Genomic DNA, 25170 nt, shown 5'->3' on the forward strand with positions numbered 1-25170 from the left:
CCTCCTCCTCTTGTGATTCTTGAACAGGTTATTCGCTATTACTAGCTGAAACTTGTTACAGATCTCAATTAGTCTTTCTCCTCTTTCATTCCTTGTCCCAAGCCCATATTCTCCTGTAACCTTTTCTTCTACTCCTTCCCCTACAACTGCATTCCAGTCGCCCATGACTATTAGATTTTCGTCCCCCTTTACATACTGCATTACCGTTTCAATATCCTCATACATTTTCTCTATCTGTTCATCTTCAGCTTGCGACGTCCGCATGTATACCTGAACTATCGTTGTCGGTGTTGATCTGCTGTCGATTCTGATTAGAACAACCCGGTTACTGAACTGTTCACAGTAACACACCCTCTGCCCTACCTTCCTATTCATAACGAATCCTACACCTGTTATACCATTTTCTGCTGCTGTTGATATTACCCGATACTCATCTGACCAGATATCCTTGTCTTCCTTCCACTTCACTTCACTGACCCCCACTATATCTAGATTGAGCCTTTGCATTTCCCTTTTCAGATTTTCTAGTTTCCCTACCACGTTCAAGCTTCTGACATTCCACGCCCCGACTCGTAGAACGTTATCCTTTCGTTGATTATTCAATCTTTTTCTCATGGTAACCTCCCCCTTGGCAGTCCCCTCCCGGAGATCCGAATGGGGGACTATTCCGGTATCTTTTGCCAATGGAGAGATCATCATGACACTTCTTCCAATACAGGCCACATGTCCTGTGGATACACGTCACGTTTCTTTAATGCAGTAGTTTCCATTGCCTTCTGCATCCTCATGTCGTTGATCATTGCTGATTCTTCCGCCTTTAGGGGCAATTTCCCACCCTAGGACAAGAGAGTGCCCTGAACCTCTATCCGCTCCTCCGCCCTCCTTGACAAGGCCGTTGGCAGAATGAGGCTGACTTCTTATGCTGGAAGTTTCTGGCCACCAATGCTAGAAAAATACTAACCACGTCTAAACCTGTTTGAATATTGTTTAGGTTACGGTTTTCATTCTCGAGCATTTAATGCAGAACTGGAGTGTCGTTCTATCCAGAAACGACGTTTAACACTTCACATCATTCCTAGCCTGTAACTACAGTTTGTACATGTAAAGTTTCGCACTAAAACACGGTGTCAGTATTTACCATAGAGTAGGAACCAGCACCAACTTATGCAGAGAACTTGCTAGCAAAGATAAATAATCACGCCTTTTAATACCGGGCTCCAGTCCCGAGAGGAAAAAAATTAACTCCTTTTTAAACAATCCCTTTAAGAAACTTATGATATAGAAATGACGTTAGTTATTTCTTACAGGATGAATTTACTTCAGTCTTGGAAAACAAAGCAAATAAATTATATCAAGTACTGTTACAGTGCGACTCATCAAAGATTTGTGTCGGCACTTTCTCAAGAAAGTGAGCCACACGAACATAGCAATTACTTTTCAACTTCACAAACAATAATCTCGAGATATGATTCAATCAAAGTAAATATACGAACTTTATATGAGATCGTAACAGTCTGAGTATTAATTACGTATTACTGTACTAATACAAGAGGACAATCGCGACAGTTTTTGTCGTTAAAGTGGTACACGGCTTCCACGCCTGGTTGCCTTGGTGTCGAAAGGACTGAGTGAACAGTGTACTGAATATCATTAGCGACTCAATCAACATTTAATCTCATTTATTAAACATTGTATTCAGGTCAGTTAATACAAAATAATCATCTTTCTATTGAAGCAATTATAAAAGACATAAATCGCATTTAGTGGGAACTATTTATTTACGGCTCGTACAAACAGATACGTGTTTCAAAGTTTTACTGACCTTCAGAGTAGTCACCAGCATTGTGTATAACCCGTTGCCAGCGATGTGGAAGCCGTAGGATACTCTTAGCAGTTCCAGTTGTGTTGACAGTTCGAGCGGCGTGATCTATTACCCGACGAATTTGTAGCAGTTCTGAAGCGAATGCCGTGAAGTGTTTCCTTCAGTTTAGGAATAGAGTTGAGCTCGCGAGGGCTTAAGTCAGGGGGGTGCAGTAGGTGGCATAGCACTTAGCAGCCCCATCAGTCAAACAAATCAGTAACAGCTTGCACTGTACTGGCTTGAGCACTGTCCTGTTCATTTTTGGAACACAGCCTACGACACGCTTAGTGACAGAAGAGATGACACTTTCTGCAGGACTTGACTATCATTTTGCAGGACAGTGCTCAAGCATATATAGTGCAAGCTGTTACTGATTTGTTTGTTCAAATGTTCAAATGTGTGTGAAATCTTATGGGACTTAACTGCTAAGGGCATCAGTCCCTAAGCTTACACACTACTTAACCTAAATTATTTCAAGGACAAACACACACACCCATGCCCAAGGGAGGACTTGAACCCCCCCGCGACCAGCCGCACAGTCCATGATTGAAGCGCCTTGGACCGCTCGGCTAATCCCGCGCGGCTGATTTGTTTGACTGACGGCGCTGCTAAGTGCTATACCACCTACTGCACTCCCGTGACTTAAGCCCTCCTGAGTTCAACTCGATTTCTAAACTGAAGGAAACAATTCACAGCAATCGCTTCAGAACTGCTACACGCCGGCCGCGGTGGTCTAGCGGTTCTGGCGCTGCAGTCCGGAACCGCAGGACTGCTACGGTCGCAGGTTCGAATCCTGCCTCGGGCATGGGTGTGTGTGATGTCCTTAGGTTAGTTAGGTTTAAGTAGTTCTAAGTTCTAGGGGACTTATGACCTAAGATGTTGAGTCCCATAGTGCTCAGAGCCATTTAAAGAGCCCAGAACTGCTACAAATTCGTCGGGCAATAGACCGCACCGGTCGAACTGTCAACACAACTGGCACTGCTAAGAGTATCCTACGACTTCCACATCGCTGGCAACGGTTTATACACAGTGCTGGGGACTACTTCGAAGGTCAGTAAAGCTTTGAAACGCGTATCTATTTTGTACGAGCTTAAAATAAATAGTTGCCACTATTAAAGTTCCAACACTCGTATTAAAAATTCACAAAAATACTTGCTTTACGGTAAACTACGACAATATTAATCTTCGATTTAAAACAAATTCTTTAAAGAGGTCAATAATTGTCTGGGAAAATTATCAAATTTCAGATCTTGCTTTAACGAAATTAGCTGGAAAATTTTAATTCTTGCTTTAGAACAAATTACTCAGACACATCAACACCTGTTCAAACGAATTATTAAACGCTAGTGCTTGGGATAGAGAAAATTACTTGTAAAGCGCCTCCTTAGCATTAAGTGAATCATCCACAAATACAACAAACTCTGCTGATGAACAATCCAGGAAGTGGATGATAACATGTGCCAACGTTACCAGAAAACTCGGAGGTCGCACAAATGGGCACCCCCAGTACACGGGCTCCGCCTCTCTAGCATAGACAGAAACAGATCTCACACACACATGAACATTTACTGACAGTGCAGGCTTGGTCGCAATATCAAGTTACCTTCAAATGGCCAAAGAGCGAACAAAGCCAGAAACTTTGTTTAAATGTCAGACAAACAGTTGAGCTGGTGCGCATTCACATACATTACAGAGCGACGCAGTACGTTCCACCTGGTGGGGGACACCACCCCTCCCCCCTCCGCCCCATGAACGTGCTGCAGGGAAAGCGGCAGTTACCTCATTGACAAGGTGAAGAGTGCTAAAAGAATTTACCACAAAGGAGATACTGTGATAAATGACTACAGAAACCCACCATTACAGTGTTGGCATCATGCTCCCTCATACAGCAAGACAACGTACCGTAAAAATCATCTTAAAAACACCAGGTATTTTCAGTCGCCTATTCAAAGCTTAAAAGGACAGGTGTTAAACACAGGATGACGCCCCTCCGTGAAAGATGGGCACAACATTCGGCCAAATAATAAGATCATACAAATAAAGATTAATTTATACAAAAGAGTACCCCATACCCTTTGGAAACTTAAACACGCCTCGAAATACTCCCGACAAAAGAGATGCTTATTAATTCCTAATAGAAGCTGGAAACCAACAGCCTTGCCGCAGTGGTAACACTGGTTTCCGTCAGACCACCGAAGTTAAGCGCTAGCGGGCTGGGCTAGCACTTGGATGGGTGACCATCCGGTCTGCCGAGCGCTTCTGGATAGCGCGGTGCACTCAGCCCTTGTGAGGCAAACTGAGGAGCTACTTGATTGAGGAGTAGCGGCTCCGGTCTCGTCAACTGACATACGGCCGGGAGAACGGTGTGCTGACCACATGCCCCTCCATATCCGCATCCAGTGACGCCTGTGGGTGAGGATGACACGGCGGCCGGTCCGTTCCGCTGGGCCTTCCAAAGCCTGTTCGGACAGATTTTAGTTTAGTTCTTTCATAGGCGTTACAGTCATGAATGCTGGCATACTACCGTGTTAACCTACAGGGCAAGCACATTGTACTGGTTCACTGAAATACTTTAAGATAACCCAACAAAGACTTTGCAGAGAACCGTCTAAAGACGGTAAACATGACAATAACACGACAATAATTTGGGGCTCCGGCATGATAAATTTCTACTCGTGCAGCACGCAACGCACAGTCAAGCTACAAGCGTGTTTACGAAGCCCATTACGAAAGGACATTACTTCAACATAAAGCATTATGGAAAAACCGCTTAAAATAGTCAGAAAGACACACAATCCGCACAGCAGCGGTCTTTAAAGGAAAGGAATACTAAACTTAAATACTTTTCGGAAACATGTACAGGAATGGCACTTCAAGCTAGGATGACTGAGTGATAAATGCGATCTGATTGTTAATACTTTCGCTACCAAACCCTCGGTCAGAAGAAATTAACAGCTCCGAGCATAAATCGAAATGCGGTGGAGTTACCATCTTGGGAACAGTCTCAGAAAAGAAACAGGCACGTACAGGCACAAATACATGTTGACGGAGTTTTACAAGGTGAGCACGAAGCATCAACAGCGAGGAAAGTTATCTCAGCTGCTCACCCAGCATAATGCTAAAAGATCACGACAGCTATGAAGAAGTCTGCAGTAACCAGCGACCTCCTGCGTTCGTGTAATGAGACTGCTACGCAGAGCAATGTCTCGCGGAAGAATCCCACGGAGACTAACGACCAATATCTTTAGGCTAGTCGGGCGGTCCAACCTTGATCCGTTTACGTTGCCTATAATAACTGCCACAGAAGCACGCCTCACGCGCTCGGCCTACACAACAGCCAACGGCCGGTCGGAGTGGCCGTGCGGTTCTAGGCGCTACAGTCTGGAGCCGAGTGACCGCTACGGTCGCAGGTTCGAATCCTGCCTCGGGCATGGATGTGTGTGCTGTCCTTAGGTCAGTTAGGTTCAGTTAGTTCTAAGTTCTAGGCGACTGATGACCACAGAGGTTAAGTCGCATAGTGCTCAGAGCCATTTGAGCCAACAGCCAACGGACCTAAAGAAACAAGGAACGGGTCCAAGCGACAGTAACACAGACCGACCCGACCGTCATTTTCCGCCTTCGTTGAGCCGCCCTTGTTGCCCCGTCCTCAGTCCAAGCACCTCCGCTTTCATGTCGCTTCCCGCCGTCTTCAAACATCACGCCTTGCGTTCGCTCTCTCTGGGCAAACGTAACCACTCCCGGCTCATAAATGTCTGACTTTCCTCTTACATTAATTACTACGAGACGGGAACTGCCTGGCAGAATAAAACTGTGTGCTAGACCGAGGTGGCCACTCAGGGCCTTTGCCTTTCGTGCTCAGGTGCTCTACGCACTTACCCAAGCAAGACTTGCTACCCGTCCTCACACCTTTACTTCCTCCTCGTCTCCTGCCCGCCCGGTTAGCCGAGTGGTCTAACGCACGGCTTTCCGGAGCGGGAGGAAGCTCCTGGTCCCCGGCACGAATCAGCCCGGCGGATTTGTGTCGAGGTCTGGTGAGCCGGCCATTCTGTGGATGGTTATTAGGCAGCTTCCCATCTGTCTCGGCGAATGCGGGTTGGTTCCCCTTATTCCTCTTCAGCTACACTATGTAGGCGATTGCTGCGTAAACAAGTTCTTCACGTACGCGTACACCACCATTACTCTACCACGCAAACATAGGGGTTGCACTCGTTTGGTGTGAGACGTTCTCTGGGGCGGGGGGGGGGGGGGGGGGGGGGTCTACCGGGGGCCGAACCGCACAATAACCCTGGGTTCGGTGTGGGGCGGCGGAGGGGTGAAGTGGACTGCGGTAGTCGTCGTGGGGTTGTGGACCACTGCGGTTGCGGCGGGGACTGAGCCTCTTCGTCCTTCGCACACTCGGCTGCCGAGTGAAAATTTCATTTTGTATTACGAGACTGCCAGTAGCTTGTCCTATCAAGAACAATGCAGCTTAGAGTATGGTGCATAAAAGTCCACAGTATCCTCACGTCTCACATTACTTAGACAGAGCAAACACTCCATGTTGTCTTATTTCGGTAACCATTCTTGAAATAGGATGATGCAGTTCTTACACCACCATAATTTTGCAAAGTTGTGTCTTGCACCCGCGGCTAAAATCTACGTCAGACGACTTACTAATGTAAAAGTACTAATTAGCTATCATGATTCTCCATAAATTGCACCAACTATAGTATCAGCTGTTAAAATCTGGAAGAGCACACCATTCCATGATTTCACTCAATCGCTATAGAAAAAGCGTTCCACAAATGGAAACGACCAGGAAAAAAGCTTGTCAGTTCATAGGCCAACGGCGTGCCAATATCGTTACCTGAATACCACTCTCATCAATTTAGCATATTATTGCTTCCTCAGGAAGAGACCACACATCACACTTTTGACTGTTTTACATACATAAGTATATGACGCCGGCTGCTGTGGCAGAGCGGTTGTAGGCGCTCCAGTCCGGAACCGCGATGCTGCTACGGTCGCGGGTTCGGATCTTGCCTCGGGCATGGATGTCTGTGATGGCCTTAGTTTAGTTAGGTTTCAGTAGTTCTAAGTCTAGGGGGCTGATGACCTCAGATGTTAAGTCCCATAGTGCTCAGAGCCATTTGAACCATTTTTAAGTGGATGACAACAAATAATGTCTTTAATTGCTATTCGCAGTACCCTTTTACAATGATGTTGTAACAGCTGCCTCTCCATATTTACAACGAAATAATCATTACTCACAGATACTGGTAACACACGAGGGCAATGCAAATTCAAAGCTGTTCCGTTACGAGTTGTCATACAAAAGACTTATTTCTGATGCGAAAACCATTGCAACTAAAATAGTGATATGTTTAAATGTTGTTGTATGCAAAATTGTCCGTTCTTATATGCAATTCACTCATGTCTGTTCCAGTATATCGTCTTATTTTCTTGAAGTATTTGTTCCCCGTAGTAAGCAAAAGTGTAAACCCCACTGTTACTGCTGCATCTACACTACTGGCCATTAAACTTGCTACACCAAGTACAAATGCAGATGATAAATGGGAACAAATATATTATACTAGAACAGACATGTGATTATATTTTCACGCAATTTGGGTGCATAGAACCTGAGAAATCAATACCCAGAACAACCACCTCTGGCCGTAATAACTGCCTTGATACGCCTGGGCATTTAGTCAAACAGAGCTTCGATGGCGCGTATAGGTTCAGCTGCCCATGCAGCTTCAACACAATATCACAGTTCATCAAGAGTAGAGACTGGCGTATTGTGACGAGCCATTTGCTCGGCTGGCATTGACCAGACGTTTTCAATTGGTGAGAGATCTGGAGAATGTGCTGGCCAGGGCAGCAGTCGAACATTTTCTGTATCCAGAAATTCCCGTACAGGACCTGCAACATACCGTCGTGCATTATCCTGCTGAAATGTAGGGTTTCGCAGGGATCGAATGAAGGGTAGAGCCACGGGTCGTAACACATCTGAAATGTAACGTCCACTATGCGAATAAGAGGTCACCGAGACGTGTAACCAATGGCACCCCATACCATCATACGCCAGTATGGCGACGACGAATACACGCTTCCAATGTGTGTTCGCCCCAGTTTCACCAAACACGGATGCAGCCATCATGATACTGTAAACAGAACCTGGATTCATCCGAAAAAATGACGTTTTGCCATTCGTGCACCCAGGTTTCATCGTTGAGTACACCATCGCAGGCGCTCCTGTCTATGATGCAGCGTCGAGGGTAACCGCAGCCATGGTTTCTGAGCTGATAGTCCATGTTACTGCAAACGTCGTCGAACTGTTCGTGCAAATGGTTATTGTCTTGCAAACGTCCCCATCGGTTGACTCAAGGATCGAGATGTGGCTGCACGATCCGTTACAGCCATGCGGATAAGCTGCCTGTCGTCTCGACTGCTAGTGATACGAGGCCGTTGGGATACAGCACGGGGTTCCGTATTACCGTCCTGAACCCACGGATTCCATATTGTGCTAACAGTCATTGGATCTCGATCAACGTGAGCAGCAATGTCGCGATACGATAAACCGCAATCGCGATAGGCTACAATCCGGCCTTTATCAAAGCCGGAGACGTGATGGTACGCATTTTTCCTCCTTACACGAGGCATCACAACAACGTTTCACCAGGTAACGCCGGTCAACTGCTGTTTGTGTATGAGAAATCGGTTGGAAACTTCCCTCATGTCAGCACGTTGTAGGTGTCGCCACCGGCTTCAACCGTGTGTGAATGCTCTGAAAAGCTGATCATTTGCGTATGACAGCATCTTTTTCCTCTCGCTTAAATTTCGCGTTGTAGGACGTCATCTTCCTGGTGTAGCAAATTTTAATGGTCAGTAGTGTACATCGCTACACTCCAATTCAAACTTACGTACATCGCAAAGGTTGCGTAGAACCAGTTTCAGGTTACTTCTCTCCGTTCCACTTTTGAACAGCTCGTGACACATTATTTCTTTGTGAGATCTGGTATCTTCTTGTTTTATTGGGATGGTCATTTCTCCCTAATTAGGTGAATGTCGACAAAAGAGTTTCGCATTCAAGAAGTTTTGTAAAAATATCTCGTTGCAACGAAACACGAGTTTGCTTTAACGACTACCACTCCAATTAGCGTATCATACACTGCAAAACGAGGTGTCCTTCATTGATATTTTTCGACGTCCTCCTTCACTCTTAGCTGGTGAGGATCCCGGACCGAGCCAATATTACTTTTAGCTCCAGTTACGATATTTAATTACTCTCTGTACATGCTCACTCAAATGTGCCCATCAGTAACAGCTGCGACAGGAGTTAAAACTCTGTATATACTGTATACATTCACAAATATTGTCAGTTTAGTTATGTAGTACGACCCATTCTGTCATTGACCTCTATGGTAATAAGCTTACTTGTTCCTCAAATTCCGTATTGCCATTTTTTCCTTTCTGCAGGTCTGTTCGCTATATGCCCGAAATTGTATACCTATTCAGATGACATACAATATTCCAGAATGAAATTTTCACTTTGTAGCGGAATGTGGGCTGGTAACATTGTGTGCCGGACCGAGACTCGCACTCGGGACCTTTGCCTGCTGTGGGCAAGTACTCGACCAGCGGAGCTACCCAAGCACGACTCACGACCTCTATTTCCGCCAGTGCCTCGTCTCCTGCCTTCCAGCTGTGAGGACGAGCCGTGACTAGCGCTTGGGTGGCTCAGTTGGTGGAGAGTCTGCCCGTGAAAGGCAAAGATCCGGTACACAGTTTTAATCTGCCAGGAAGTTTTAACGTACAACGTTACAAGGACTGATAACTCTACAATTTCTTCACATACCGACGTGTTCTCCACCGGACAGCGCGCCGTCATATCATAACACGAGTTTAATTAAAGCTCCCCGAACACTCATTACGATATGATTTCTATGTGTGCATTGCATGAAGTAATTGTCTTGTGCATTTTGATCTCACATGATCGAACAAAGAGGCAAACAATTCTTCGTTCATGACCTTCGATAGCTGACCGTTCCTAACCAGTTTGGCGACGTCTCTGAGCATGAAAATAAACTTCTTGCAAATTGGATAACGCTCACTCTTGTACACTCTTCCGTTTTCATGATGTTAAATGAACGTCTACTACTTCATGTGCAGCGTAATGCCGGCCAGTGTGGCCGTGAGGTTCTAAGCGCTTCAGTTTGGAACCGCGTGGCAGCTACGGTCGCAGGTTCGAATCCTGCCTCGGGCATGGATGTGTGTGATGTCCTTAGGTTAGTTAGGTTTAAGTAGTTCTAAGTTCTAGGGGACTGATGACCTCAGTAGTTAAGTCCCATAGAGCTCAGAGCCATTTGAACCATTTTGCAGCGTAATGCGCAGTGGTTCAAATGGCTCTGAGGTCATCAGTCCCCTAGAACTTAGAACAACTTAAACCTAACTAACCTAAGGACATCACAGACATCCATGCCCGAGGCAGAATTGGAACCTGCGACCGTAGCGGTCGCGCGGCTCCAGACTGTAGCGTCTAGAACCACTCGGCCACTCTGGCCGGACAATGCTCAGTGTTCTAAGAACGCAAACGAACTGTTAATAGTCTTGATCGAACTGTTAATAGTCTTGATCTCAATCGTGGGCACCTCAGTGTGTGTGTAGGTACTCAACAATGCACCGTCAACACTGAAATGGGGGGGGGCTCTTGTTTCTGATGAAACGTAAGCAGTTTGCAGTTGTGATGGTCAAGCATATTCCTCAGTCAAGACCCAGTATCTCCTCAAACATTCGTTTACAACCGTGGATAACGCATAACATAACTCAGCAGTGGATCAGATACTGTCTTTCTTTAGCGCAAAGGCTTTCGGAGACATTCTATATTCCGTTGTCTAAAGTACTGGCGCAGCCGTTAGTCGAACGTGTGCTTCCTCTTATAACGGAAGTCTTAGGCCGCCAGCACACGTCATACTTCTTGCCTTTAGAGCATAGTAAGCACTGGGTTTGAGCGACCCTCTCGAAAAAATACTACGATATGTAGCTAGTTTAGGAAACTAGTGAAAGGAGTTGAAATTTCATAGCAACAGCGAAAGTTCCGAACGGAAAAGTCGACAGAGAGCATCCGTTTCAATCGACGAGATTTGTTAGTGGGAACATGGAAGACGTAAATCAAGATGACTCGCCGGTGTGTTTAAATGTGATTCTCCCGGAAATGAGACATGTCACTAACGCCGCCTCACGCGGACCGATGCTCCACAAGATACTTAGGACCAGAAAATACTAACTTAAGAAGTTGACGTATAAAATATCTGTATATCTGGACTATTAAAAGTAAAGAGCTATAGAGTAAAGGAGACAGGGGGACGTTATGTGATCTATGAAGAAACAACGAACACATTTAGCTGGTCATTTCTCCGGTGTGTGGAAGCACTCGTAGCCCGTAAAGCTAAGAGAGAATGAGACAGGCAAAGTTGTGTGACGAATTAACAGATGAATGGAACGCTGAAGTCAGATGCCTATCACTCACACGTGCAGATTTCTGTCATACGAGCGTGGGGGAACGTAGCTTATCAGTTCGTATGCGGAACTGAAGACTGCTTAGCCCTGTTTGAGACCGTGATAAAGAGGAGCCGGAATGTGAGAGATAATAACCCACCGGCCAATACGCCATCCCTGTCCACTACTATTTAAGCCCTCCGGTCAGCGTCTCAGCGGCACAGAACCCATTCGGTACACTTCAGCAGCAGAAATGAGGGGACTGGTGAGTAACTTCTACTGTTGAGCAGTATCTCAATTTCAGTTGCTTATTTGTTTCTTTCTTGTTTGGCTGCCTCAGTAAGTCACAAAATTGCCAGTTTCTTATGGAGCAATGTCTTATTTCCAACGTATCTCGCATTAAAATAAACTTTCGTATGTGCATTTGGTCAGCAATATCATCAGCGTACACAACAGACGAGGGTATCTGAAGAAGTCAATTTATTTTTAACGTAGAGGTACGCTTGCATCTGACGACACTATCGCCACCTCTGTAGTATTATTACACCTGGAGCAGTTTCATTAAAGCATAGTATCTTGCAGAACGCACTTTTTCCTAAAACGTTCATTTCTACTACTGATTTTCAGTGATTTCACTACCCAGAAGGTGCAACCACTACTGTGATTCACTTATACTTTCCCTCACTTAGCTGTATAAATAATGTGATGTTACATTCCTGAACACGATACTGTCAGCCGGCCGGGGTGGCCGAGCGGTTCTAGGCGCTACAGTCTGGAACCGCACGACTGCTACGGTCGCAGGTTCGAGTCCTGCCTCGGGCATGGATGTGTTCTAATGGTTCAAATGGCTCTGAGCACTATGGGACTTAACATCTATGGTCATCAGTCCCCTAGAACTTAGAACTACTTAAACCTAACTAACCTAATGACAGCACACAACACCCAGCCATCACGAGGCAGAGAAAATCACTGACCCCGCCGGGAACCGAACCCGGGAACCCGGGCGTGGGAAGCGAGAACGCTACCGCACGACGACGAGATGCGGGCCATGGATGTGTGTGACGTCCTTAGGTTAGTTAGGTTTAAGTAGTTCTAAGTTCTAGGGGACTGATGACCTCAGAAGTTAAGTCCCATAGTGCTCAGAGCCATTTGAACGATACTGTCAACCATGGAATCGCCAGTGATAAAACCAACGAGTGATCGAAGCAGTAAACTTTTCTATTTACATTTATCAACAGTCGCATTGCTCATGATGCCGTCCTTTATTGACCATATCTTCATACGTTAGCATTCCTCTCTAAAATTTGTTACTTATATCTAATTATAACATTTGGAAAAATATCATAAACGTTTCCACAGTCCGACTACCTTGACATAATTACAAAAAGATAGATGGAAGGAATGTACGGCAAATATCGTATTTACGCGAAACTAATGCGCCATCGAATGAAATGCGCACACCATTTTAAAAAATTAAATTAGTAAAAAGAAGGAATTTTGGCGCATCGCTGGTAAGGTATTACTGTATTGCTGAAATTGATTTTACAATGCTAACTTTATTTCAAGCAATAGGAATGTATACATGAACTACAAAAACCACAATAATTGATTAAGTTACTCATTACGGTAATAAGTGACATTTTCACTATTAAAAGAGATCGCCTAACTTGATTACCTACATGACACACAAAGAAACATACTGTAAACAACAAGCGTTACTCATCATTATTCACTAATGTCATCATTATTGCAACGCTCGGAAGAGTCTACATCATCCTCGGTGTCGTTCCAGAGGACATCATTTTCACTACCATCCAGAGTATTTGAAACAGAGCATTTCTTGAATGATTTTACGATCATTGGTGCTTCGATGCGTTTCCAGGCAGCAGAAACCCAGTGAGCCATAATGTAGGGTGCAGCACGCTTAATGTTTCCTGTCGGAGTCAGTTCACGATTTGGTTCGCAAAATTATTTTTCGTACTGTTCCTGAAGGCAACCTTTTAAAGGTTTATTTATACTAACGCTCAGGGGTTGTAACACAGAAGTCATTCGTCCATGAATAATAACAATGTCACTGGGTAGGCTGGGATCTTCTTTTATATGTCGTCTGTGAGATGACCACGAAATGCATCAAGACAAATAATTGATCGTTGCTTGGAAAGTCCACCAGGACGGAGTTCCCATACGTTTCGGAGCCAGTCAAGCATCAAAGTTTCAGTCATCCGTCCCTTCTCTTGACTCCGAATAATGACGTCATCAGGGAGTAGCTTTTCATTTTTTGGGAGTTTTGGGGCATGTTTTTCGCTTGAATATTAAAAAAGGGGGAGGTTTGTTCCCATCTGCTGTGATTTCCAGTATTACTGTTACGCGCTGTTTTCCACACCCACGTTTTGATGGTAACTTCTTTAGTACTCTTCTCGCCAATCGTGCAATTATGTGGCATATCAAACGAAATTGGAAACTCATCAGCTTTGCCTATTTGGCCCATCGATAAATTCTTGTCTTTCCGAAGTGTAATAACATACCGCTTGAAGTTTCTTCTCAAAATCCTGTGATAGCTTTTGGCATATTGTTGTATGGCGTGGCAGAGATAAGCCCGCTCGTTTCATAAAGCGTTCAATCCATCCACGGCTGCCCATTAACTCTTGCTTCGGTATATAAACAGTTGATACCACCACTTTTGCTTTCTTTATTATGGTGTTACTGGTCACAGGTTGCCCATTATTCCTCCTTTCTCGGACGAATTCCAAATCATTTACTTCAACGTCAGGATGTCTTCCTTTGCGAGCTCCAGTGAATTTCTTTCTACTAGCTATAGTTGCAAATAATCAAAATTTCTGTTTCTTCCATAAGCGAATGTTACTCTAATCTACACTGAACTCTCTTCCTGCCCTTCTGTCACCATATTTTTCAGGAAAAACAATTATTTTACGTTTGAAAGTAGCTTTATCAATATTCTTCTCTGCCTGCATTCCATTTCGTGACTACCTAATGCAAACAATGCGAGGTACTGTAGTAGGGCAACAATAATGAAACGAGGCTGAGAAGTACAACAATGCGTTATAATGTACGAGACACTACCTAAATTTCAACGAGCAAAAACAAAAAAACAAACAAACAAACAAACAAAAGAGGAGTTCTGTTTGAACCAACGACTAAGGAAGATTTCCTCTCGTGGCAGTAACGGATTTGGTTCTGACGCCTGCAAACAGAATTATAACAGCTCTTATAACTCGATAACCCCTTACCCCAATTACGTTTGCCTTTATTTAATTCACAGATGCCGCACCTATATTTTCTTGCTAGAGTTTAATAAGTGTTTTGCTGCTTCAGATCACATATGATAAGAAATACCGGTGAACGATTCAATCTTGTACTCGAATCTAATGCGCCATCGAATCTCATGCGCATCCCAGTTTTGAGTACTTCCTATAGTAAAAAAAAGTCTGCACTAGATTCGCGTGAATACGGTAACTGTTACGCTGTTTTAAATATTTCATTGAAGTTCCAGCATGTTGCAATCAAGATGTGATGAAAACTACAATGAGGATAAATGAGAAAATAACTTGCCGAGTATCTTAATAGTAAATAAAGCAGATGTTGTAGGTGAAAGTGTAAACAGAGGTGAGTGGACTTCTTCATGTAGTAATGATTTCAGTAGGAAAACGTTACTGAAGTTTTACATCAACTGTTATTAGTTTAGACAGTGCCGCATATTTACTTTGTGTGTGTGTGTGTGTGTGTGAGCGTGCATGCGCGTGCGTTGGCTGAATGGGTTGGTTTCGGCGTGTCTGTTTGTGTCTGCGTGCTTGAATCCATATAAGGGTTGGAACAGTATGACGACAAGTTCAAAGAATGCAGTGCGTTACTAGTTGCCTCCCTTTTTTACAGTCAGGAGAGATGGCAACAGTAATGGGTGATGGCAGTGTACTTCGACACTTTTTAAGTTCAATGCGAATTATAAAACAAGTGTATTTTTCTTTTTTTTTTTTCACAGACGATCCTGCTGGCAGCGTTTGCAGTAACTGCAGCGAGACCTAACATCCTTGATGATTTGTCCAGTGCGACGCCGCACGAGACAAATGTGAAGACATCCGGAGGTGCAGACCTTCAGGACAGATCCCTCATCGGCGTTCCATCTAGCAACCTACCTGTCTTTCCGAACCCTTATTACCCGTTCAACACCGTCAAGACTACCCAGTTACCTATTTACACTGCACCTAGCAGCCTTCCCATTAGCAGTGGGGACACAACTTTCCCATTTGGTACATCTGCACTCTGTCTCCTTTCCGATGTCGTCGTCCCATACACGTATCCTTTTCTGAGGTCCGTTGTTGTGAGTCCCCAGTATGGTTTCCCAATGGGAGACCCAGTCACTGGTCTGCAGACTGTTGTTGTCTCACCTAACAACGGCGCTTCCTTCGGCAACGTGATGAATACTGCCCAACAGGCAGTTATGGTTAATCGGCCTTCCATTTATGTCTTCGCTCCCGAATATCTGTCACTCAACGATCTTGGTGATGTACGTTATTTAAAACTAGTATGAATTGCCTTCCATATGGAGTGCTGTCTCAGTATCACCTCCGTTATAGGAACTAAGACATTTTACAAATCTATTAACCTCGGATATCGATGTATCGCGTATTGTTAATTATTGCAAAAAATTTAACTTCTCTGCCTCGCCCTTTTTACGTAGATTACATTATATTCTGAAAACTGATCTTTTTCTCAATTTATTTGTAGAGATTCGTGTATCTTGAAAATGTGTTGGGTTGTTATAATTACCTGCTGTTGCCCTGCGACTGGATGGCTTTGGTAGCGTTTTAGAAAGAAAGACCTCAGAAGAGACAGCAGTTCAGCCGAGTTGTGACACGTTCTTGGTTGATATCAGCCATGAATACGAAAAATGTCATTCTCAATTAGAGTTCGGGGCAGCTTGTAATTATATGATGGCTTGAGAAAATGCAGTGAACAAAGGTGTCTAGGCATAGTCATGTCACTCAAATGAGTAAATTAGGCTTAAATTTATGCCAGTAATCAATCATAGGAATAACTAATAGTAATTTTAAAATTCATACCTACTTGATTTTGCTTGGCTCTCTTTATTGAAGAAGATCCGGTGAGCTAAAAGGGAATGAGGTGGGGAATTGTTTACACGCAGGACCAGAATTGTAGAGTGCGGAGGGTCAAATACCCGTCGGGTCATCCGGAAAAGACGTTCCTTGTTTTTTATAAAATCATAAAAGTTAATTGCTTGCATGGTTCGCTTGATAGTAAGAAGGACGGTTTCCTTCTCTAAATCTTGTATGTAACACGCAGCTGTGTCACAAATCTGTGGCATTTAGTTCGAATCTCCGAAAACAACGACGCGATCAAGTACTCTATAACCCTCTTCTTTCTATTACGAAAACATTTCCGCTGCTCCAAAGATGGTATTGCTGTTTTCTACCTGTGAGTAATTAATATGTTTGCCGTTGTTACCAACTTTCTATGTTTTGTAGTATGAATGTGGATTAATCACCAGTCCTTACGACAATAAGCACATATAGGTTCGAATTCCTTGTGGACAAAGTTGTCGATATCCCGCAAAATACATAGTAGACTTATTTAGCTTAGAACTTAAGCCGCAAAGTGGTATAAAAATGTCACATGTACCACTTATATGTTAAAATAAACGTATGAAACTGGGCAATGTATTTATCGCAACGGAAGTGACACGGATATATGGGCTTTGATGTGATTTCTACGTCAAATAAAGAGAATAGTATAAGCACCCACGCTGAATCAAACTCAATGTAATAATGATCGAAGCAGAAGAAATGAATTAAAATTTATTACGGCCGCGACTTTTTTTGTCCGATATAGTTCGTTCCGTTTGGTCAGGGCGGACCTCACAAGACTTCCGTTCAAGTTGATCGTTGATTCCTTTACTCAGTTTTTTCTATTGCAGGGGGCGAGTCTTTTGGCTTGCTAGATAGAAATGCTAACCATTACACCACCGCAGTACAATTGCCGATGTTGCTGTACGAACTTCCCAAGTTGATTGCCCTCCACAACACAAACTTCAATTCATTTCTTCTGCTTATTTCCCCTTACGTTGTCACTACTGCCACTACTGACAAAGTAAAGGGAAATAAGCAGAAGATATGAACTGAAGTTTGTGTTGGGGAGGGCAATCAACTTGGGTAGTTGGTGCAGGAATGTTGACCATTGTACTGCGGTGGTGTATTGGTCAGCATTTCTGTTTAGCAAGCTAGAAGGCCCGGGTTCGAGTCCTCGTCACAGCACAAGTTTTAATTCATTTCTTCTGCTTCGATCGTAGATAATGAAGAGACTTAACTGTCTCAGGGAAAAACAGTTAATTACTAATGTAATAAGTTGCTAACTTTGCATCAGCACTGTTGAAATCCGACAGAGGCAGGCGTGGGAGGAGGGTTTTCATAGATGATTGGTCACAATTATATTGTTTACAACGGATTTTAAAGCAACACCATCAATACGCAGCAAAGCTCTTCTACCAAGTGCTCAGTACCTTGGCTGGTAAGCCGCAATACACCAGTTGCTAACGGAAACTCGTATTATCTGTACAGGCTCCGGCATCCAACACAGCGAGTAACACGGCCCAAGTCGGCGCCGCCGCCTCCACCACCGCCGCCGCAGACGCCGTCGAGTCCGTAAGCCGAGAATCGAACCCCGAGGCCAGACCTGTGCCTGTGTCACTCGGCCAGCCTGCAGTCAGCCTCTCGTCTCGCATCGCACTCCGAAATGCTGCTGCTCCTTATAGCCTGTATCCGAACACCATGGCTGTCGGAGGTTTTCCTGTCGGCGCTGTTACACAAGACGCGGCACCAGGCAGCCCTTCACCAAACATAATCTACTTTGGCGGTGTTCCTGTTCGTGTTCTGGCAGCTCCTTGATGCTAGGTTGTAAAGTCAATCCTTTCTCCCCTTTCCCAAGAAGCTGAGATAACCGAAAATAGGCAATGAACATTTTGTCTACATCCCTTGTTCGTACTGTTAACAATAAAAGTATTTTGTTATTTCTCAATGAAGTATGTTTTATTTATCCTCGCAAGTGTTTTTCTACTTCTAAATAATTGTTTTACCTTTCGATTTATTTTCTAGAAAACAAGAACTTTCAAGGAAATAATTATCTGCATTGTAAACACGATAAAACGATTTGTGAAAGGGTACATTGAAGGTTACATATTGGGTGGCATCGATAGCAACGATGCAAAGGCGTAGGCGCAAGTTCATAAGTTGGCACTACGAGACATCGACGACAGCGCCCTATAGTCGGCGCTGTGCAGCTCTACGAGCGACGCTCCGGATTCAGCCCATTTGATTCCGAGGAGACGACCAAGCAAAATTGTTTCTACTTCATAGGGGGCTAGCATAACTGACATTGTTACCTCAACGTCCGCAGCTCGTGGTCGTGCGGTAGCGTTCTCGCTTCCCACGCCCGGGTTCCCGGGTTCGATTCCCGACGGGGTCGGGGATTTTCTCTGCCTCGTGATGACTGGGTGTTGTGTGCTGTCTTTAGGTTAGTTAGGTTTAAGTAGTTCTAAGTTCTAGGGGACTGATGACCATAAATGTTAAGTCCCATAGTGCTCAGAGCCATTTGAACCATTTTTTTGTTACCTCAACGATAGTTCGTCCAACTACTACACTACTGGCCATTAAAATTACTAGACCACGAAGATCACGTGCTACAGACGCGAAATTTAACCGACGGGAAGAAGATGCTGTGATATGCAAATCATTAGCTTTTCAGAGCATTCACATAAGGTTGGCGCTGGTGGCGACACCTACAATATGCTGACATGAGGAACGTTTCCAACCTATTTCTCATACACAAAAAGCAGTTGACTGGCGTTGCCTAGTGAAACGTTGTTGTGATGCCTCGTGTAAGGAGGAGAAATACGTACCATCTCGTTTCCGACTTTGATAAAGGTCGGATTGTAGCCTATCGCGATTGCGGTTTATCGTGTCGCGACATTGCTGCTCGGGTTGGTCGAGATCCAATGACTGTTAGCACAATATGGAATCGGTGGCTTCAGGAGGGTAATACGGAACGCCGTGTTGGAACCTAACGGCCTCGTATCACTAGAAGTCGAGATGAGAGGCATCTTATCCGCATGGCTGTAACGGATCGTGCAGCCACGTCTCGATCCCTGAGTCAACAGATTGGGACGTTTGCAAGACAACAACCGTCTGCACGAACAGTTCGACGACGTCTGCAGCAGCATGGACTATCAGCTCGGAGACAATGGCTACGGTTACCCTTGACGCTGCATCACAGACAGGAGCACCTGCGATGGTGTACTCACCGACGAACCTGGGTGCACGAATGGCAAAACGTCATTTTCTCGGATGAATCCAGTTTCTGTTTACAGCATCATGATGGTCGCATCCGTGTTTGGCGACATCGCGGTGAACACACAATGGAAGCGTGTATTCGTCATCGCCATACTGGCGTATCACCCGGCGTGATGGTATGGGGTGCCATTGGTTACACGTGTCGGTCACCTCTTGTTCGCATTGACGGCACTTTGAAGAGTGGACGCTACATTTCATATATGTTACGAACCGTGGCTCTACCCTTCATTCGATCCCTGCGAAACCCTACATTTCAGTAGGATAATGCACGACCGCATGTTGCAGGTCATGTACGGGCCTTTCTGGATACAGAAAATGTTCGACTGCTGCCCTGGCCAGCACATTCTCCATATCTGTCACCAATTGGAAACATCTGGTCCATGTTGGCCGAGCAACTGGCTCGCCACAATACGCCAGTCACTACTCTTGATGAACTGTGGTATCGTGTTGAAGCTGCATAGGCAGCTGTACCTGTACACGCCATCCAAGCTCTGTTTGACTGAATGCCCAGGCGTATGAAGGTGGTTATTACGGCCAGAGGTGATTGTTCTGGGTACTGATTTCTCAGGATCTATGCATCCAAATTGCGTGAAAATGTAATCACATGTCAGTTCTAGTATAATATATTTGTCCAATGAATACTCTTTTATCATCTGCATTTCTTCTTGGTGTAGCAATTTTAATGGCCAGAAGTGTAGTAGCTGTTAAATTTGTTGTACGGCTTCGCACCTACGTGCTCCAGTCAGGCAAAGTTAAGTACATAGTAAAACTATTTTTATTAGCCGTACCAAGTGTTCTAGCACACCTGCTCCTCCTAGCTTCCTACATTGGGCCTACCCTCAGTTTTCTGGAGTAGACCCACCTTCCAGGTGGGATACAAAATATTGGATTGCTGCATAGGTTCGTTGCGTTTAATAAACACAAACCAAGGCGAACATAGATTTTAGTTATCAATAATATTTAATAATATGGACTGCTTACTTATTTATTACAGTGTGAAAACTTTTCGATTCCGCGACTGTAGGAATCACATGATTTTGAGGCGAGGAACTAGTCGAGTCATGTTCAGAGCGCGTTTTCATCCAGAAAGTAAGTTTCTTGAAGGTTGTCCAATAGAGACAGAAAAAGGTGAAAATCTGTGGGGGCAAGATCAGGTGAATAAGGTGGGCGCGAAATAACTTCTCAACCCAACATCTGAGTACTGATTTCCGTCAGTCTAGCAGAGTGCAGGAGGGCGTCATCGTAGAGTAGCATCACTTAATAGAGTCTTCCTGGTCGTTGTCTGCAAGACGTCTCAGTTGTTGACAATAATTGTCAGCAGTGATAATTAAACCTCGAGGAAGCAATTCGTAGTCCACCAGACTGTCGCTGTTACACCACATGCCCAACATTCTCTTTTGTGGATGCGCGCATGGTTTTGTATATGGAGTTGCTACTCTGTTTGGGCTCATAGAGACACAATTTCTTGTCACCAGTAAAGAGATGGGATAGGAATGGTCGGTATAGTTTACGAGCCAATTGATGACTAGCAAGCAGAGATGCACATACGCCCACCAGCTGATTTTTGTGATTTTGGCTTAGAACATGCCTTACCCACACACCAGAATTTCGAACCTTCCCCATTGCATGCAAATGAAGCAACATGGTGGCATGATCACAGTTCACCGCATTTCCAAGTTCTCGAGTACGCTGTCGTAGACCATTGTGGATTAATGCATTTAAGCGATCTTCATGAAACCGCGGAAGTCTTCCTAAACGTGGAGAGACACCAACGTCAAAACGAAAAAATCATACACTTGCCGTGCTCTGCCCAATGGTATTATGTCCATTCAAGGCGCATACGTTTCTGGCTGTCTATGCTGTTGTCACCGCTCCACTCAACTCAAACAGAAGAATATGTCGGAAACGTTCCGATTTCTCAATTTGGCCTTCCATTTTCTAACGCCCGCAGCTACATTGACTATTTCAATATGTAAACATTAGTAGCAATGGCGAACTACAGGCCGCCCTTTGTAGCCGAGTGGTTCTAGGCGCTTCAGTCCGGTCGCAGGTTCGAATAGTGCCTCGGGCAAAGATGTGTGTGATGTCCGTAGGTTAGTTAGGTTTAAGTAGTTGTAAGTTCTAGGGGACTGATGACTTCAGATGTTAAGTCCCATAGTGCTTAGAGCCGTTTGAACAAATTTGGTGAACTACAAATGAATAGGAGTTTGATAAATAAATCCACAGCAACCAGAAAACCAACAGGCAAAACAAAAACGCTACCAACGGACGTGCAGACCTTATAAATAAGATGCGGTTGCTGCGACAGCACTTACCAATAAAAAGAGTAATAAGTTAATCAGTCGAGATGAAAATCCAAAAACAGATTCATACAGATTGATAAATTTGCAATTTCAGTGAATTGATTTCATGTGGAGAGCTTAATATGCAAATGTCTTCTATGACATCAATGTGGTTCTGGATTCTGCGGTCAGTAACGTGTTGCTGAAGTTGAGGAAGACTGTATGAAGCGTAAGAGGAGCAGATGATACAGTCAGGCCAATACTGACACATGCTACGGTCGCAGGTTCGAATCCTGCCTCGGGCATGGATGTGTGTGATGTCTTTAGGAATGTGGTTCTGGATTCTGCGGTCAGTAATGTGTTGCTGAAGTAGAGGAAGACTGTATGAAGTGTAGGAGGAGCAGATGATACAGTCAGGCCAATACTGACACATGCTACGGTCGCAGGTTCGAATCCTGCCTCGGGCATGGATGTGTGTGATGTCTTTAGGTTAGTTAGGTTTAAGTAGTTCTAAGTTCTATGGGACTGATGACCACAGCTATTAAGTCCCATAGTGCTCGGAGCCATTTGAACCATTTTTTTGAATACTGACACACAACAGAATGACAAGAATTCTTGCCTTTCATTTGCGCTGTTGTTCCAGATATTTCAAAGAATTGTCCAAGATAATAAGTTTAGGGAATCACAGATGTATCGTTATTGGTATCTTTGCAGTTCTGCTGCCTCCAATCGTCTACTGAGTACAGTATCGTGGCTGCCGTATGAGAAGCCAGCTCAGTGGCGGTAGCACAGTTTAGGACTGCTGCAACCAAGACTACCTGAAATTTTTTGTTGGAAGAACGGGTACTATCACAGATTAGCACGTATTATTATCCTTATTTGGCAATACAGCACAATGCACCTTAGACATTATGAAAATAGAAGTACCTGGAATAATTCGAATAGTTCCCAGTAGTACTTACTTATGTAAGTATTTTTTTATTTGTATAGTGTTCCTTGGATATTGCTGCTGCAGTATATCCCAATATGCACCATGTCTATGCGTTTCTAAGTGCTATTTTGGATTCAGCGTCCTTAACGACTGACACCTAATACGTGTCTCACCTTCAAAGAGCGGACAAACCCACAGCGTGTGTTCAGAGTGCTCACACTTCTGCAGGCCCAGCTATCATTTACTTGTCTCTTGATTTTATGCAATTACGTACCATACGGGCCAAGACCAGCAGTCACATAATGTATTAATCTAGACAGTACCGAAAGACATCGCCTCTTCCTTTTCCGATAATGTTAGGTCTTCGCCTCTTTCTGCCATGGTGAATGCAGCTGATTCCATTGCTTGTATTTCTCCTTTGTCTTGAGGTCATAGCGATACATCGAGCACTCGTCCATGGTGTTTGGAAAGCTAAGGAAAACACTTTGACCTGATATAGCTGCAACAATTCATCTGCTGCCTTGGTTTGGCGGAGGTTTTGAAAGGGTGTCAGTTTTTGAGGAACTCAGGAGTGACAATGTTTTTCATGTTCAAAAAGTCGCACAAGTTTTCTGTCCCTGTCCGAGGTTGATGCAGCAGCTCTATCACTTAGCAAGCTGACGGCCTCACTTGCCGCAACAATTTCACACGTCAATAACTTGGCGAACGGCACTACACTGAGCGTAGGACTCAGATATGAGCGTAGTGCTGTGTCGCTGGATTGTATGATGTTCGCCACCGGCATGCTTGTGTGATACGAAATTTAAACTGTCTGCTTTTTGCATCTGTGTGCGTTTTACCAGCTGTGTGTCTTTTAACAGCTGGAATTTTATCAAGACATGTATACGGGGGAGGGCCTGTTATGCTTTGACATAATGGAATGTAATATGACAGCTTTACAGCAAGTTCCATAAGATCAGATGATGGGAACGTAAGACTGTTGAAACCGGTGACCTTGGAACAATAAAAGTGTCTAAACTGTGATCGCAAGTGTGTTCATTTTCTACCATACTGATCGCCCCACTGTACAGCATGTGTACATTCCAATTTAAAAGCTAACACTATCCATCAGAAACTACTCACTGGCTGCTGCTGTCTCCAAGCGTCGCTCGCAAAAGTTTCACTACTTCCGCCCCACTTAAATCCAGCCCCCCCCCCCCACACCTACCACCCGTGTGAGTGTTCTGGATCAGTTGTTTATGGAAGGCCAGCAACTAGCCAACGCCCAGCATCTCTTAAAAATGAGGGCCGATAAGCTAACCAGAACAGTTCAAGAATCGCGGCCATCAGTTGCTCTCAGGCTTTCTCTGAACAATAAGAAGTTCCTGAAAGTTCTAGAAAAATCGATGCTGCAGAGCCAGTCCATTAACGCTGTTTCAAAAATGGCGAGAAGGCTGGATTAAGTCGTTAAGACATTTCCTTTCAGCCAGGCACGAAGAAAGGCCACCGGACTTTCTCCCGGCACCCCAAAGAAAGCCAATACACTCTCACCACCATACTCTCACCTTATGCAGGTGATTGGTATATGAAAACGAATGAGGCTGATGACTCCCATGGTGTTGTTGTTGTGGTCTTCAGTCCTGAGACTGGTTTGATGCAGCTCTCCATGCTACTCTATCCTGTGCAAGCTTCTTCATCTCCCAGTACTTACTGCAACCTACATCCTTCTGAATCTGCTTAGTGTATTCATCACTTGATTACGATTTTGACCCTCCACGCTGCCCTCCAACGCCCCAGAACATGTCCTACCAGCCGGTCCCTTCTTCTTGTCAAGTTGTGCCACAAACTCCTCTTCTCCCCAATTCTATTCAATACCTCCTCATTAGTTATGTGATCTACCCATCTAATCTTCAGCATTCTTCTGTAGCACCACATTTCGAAAGAATGACTCCCATAAAAGAAGAGAAAAAAAATTGAATCAGTTTTCCAGCAGTATATTCAAGTCATTTGTAAATTAGTGCAGAAACCTAAGTAAAATGTCTTTTTGTCCATCTAACGACATCTGCTGCCTCAGATAGTTTACAACGACGCTACGCTGCTGAACACAATTCTACTCTGTTCATAAGTACAGTGAACTTCTGTCGCAATTTATTACGAGTGACTGGTCGCATCCGTAAAAGTGCATGACGTTTTAGCAACATTAAATGGATTTTACATCGTCAAACTACGGAATCGTAAAAAGTAATTAAATTCACATTG

The sequence above is a fragment of the Schistocerca cancellata genome, chromosome 3 (assembly GCF_023864275.1).
Source record: "Schistocerca cancellata isolate TAMUIC-IGC-003103 chromosome 3, iqSchCanc2.1, whole genome shotgun sequence".
Taxonomy (NCBI): Eukaryota; Metazoa; Arthropoda; class Insecta; order Orthoptera; family Acrididae; genus Schistocerca; species Schistocerca cancellata.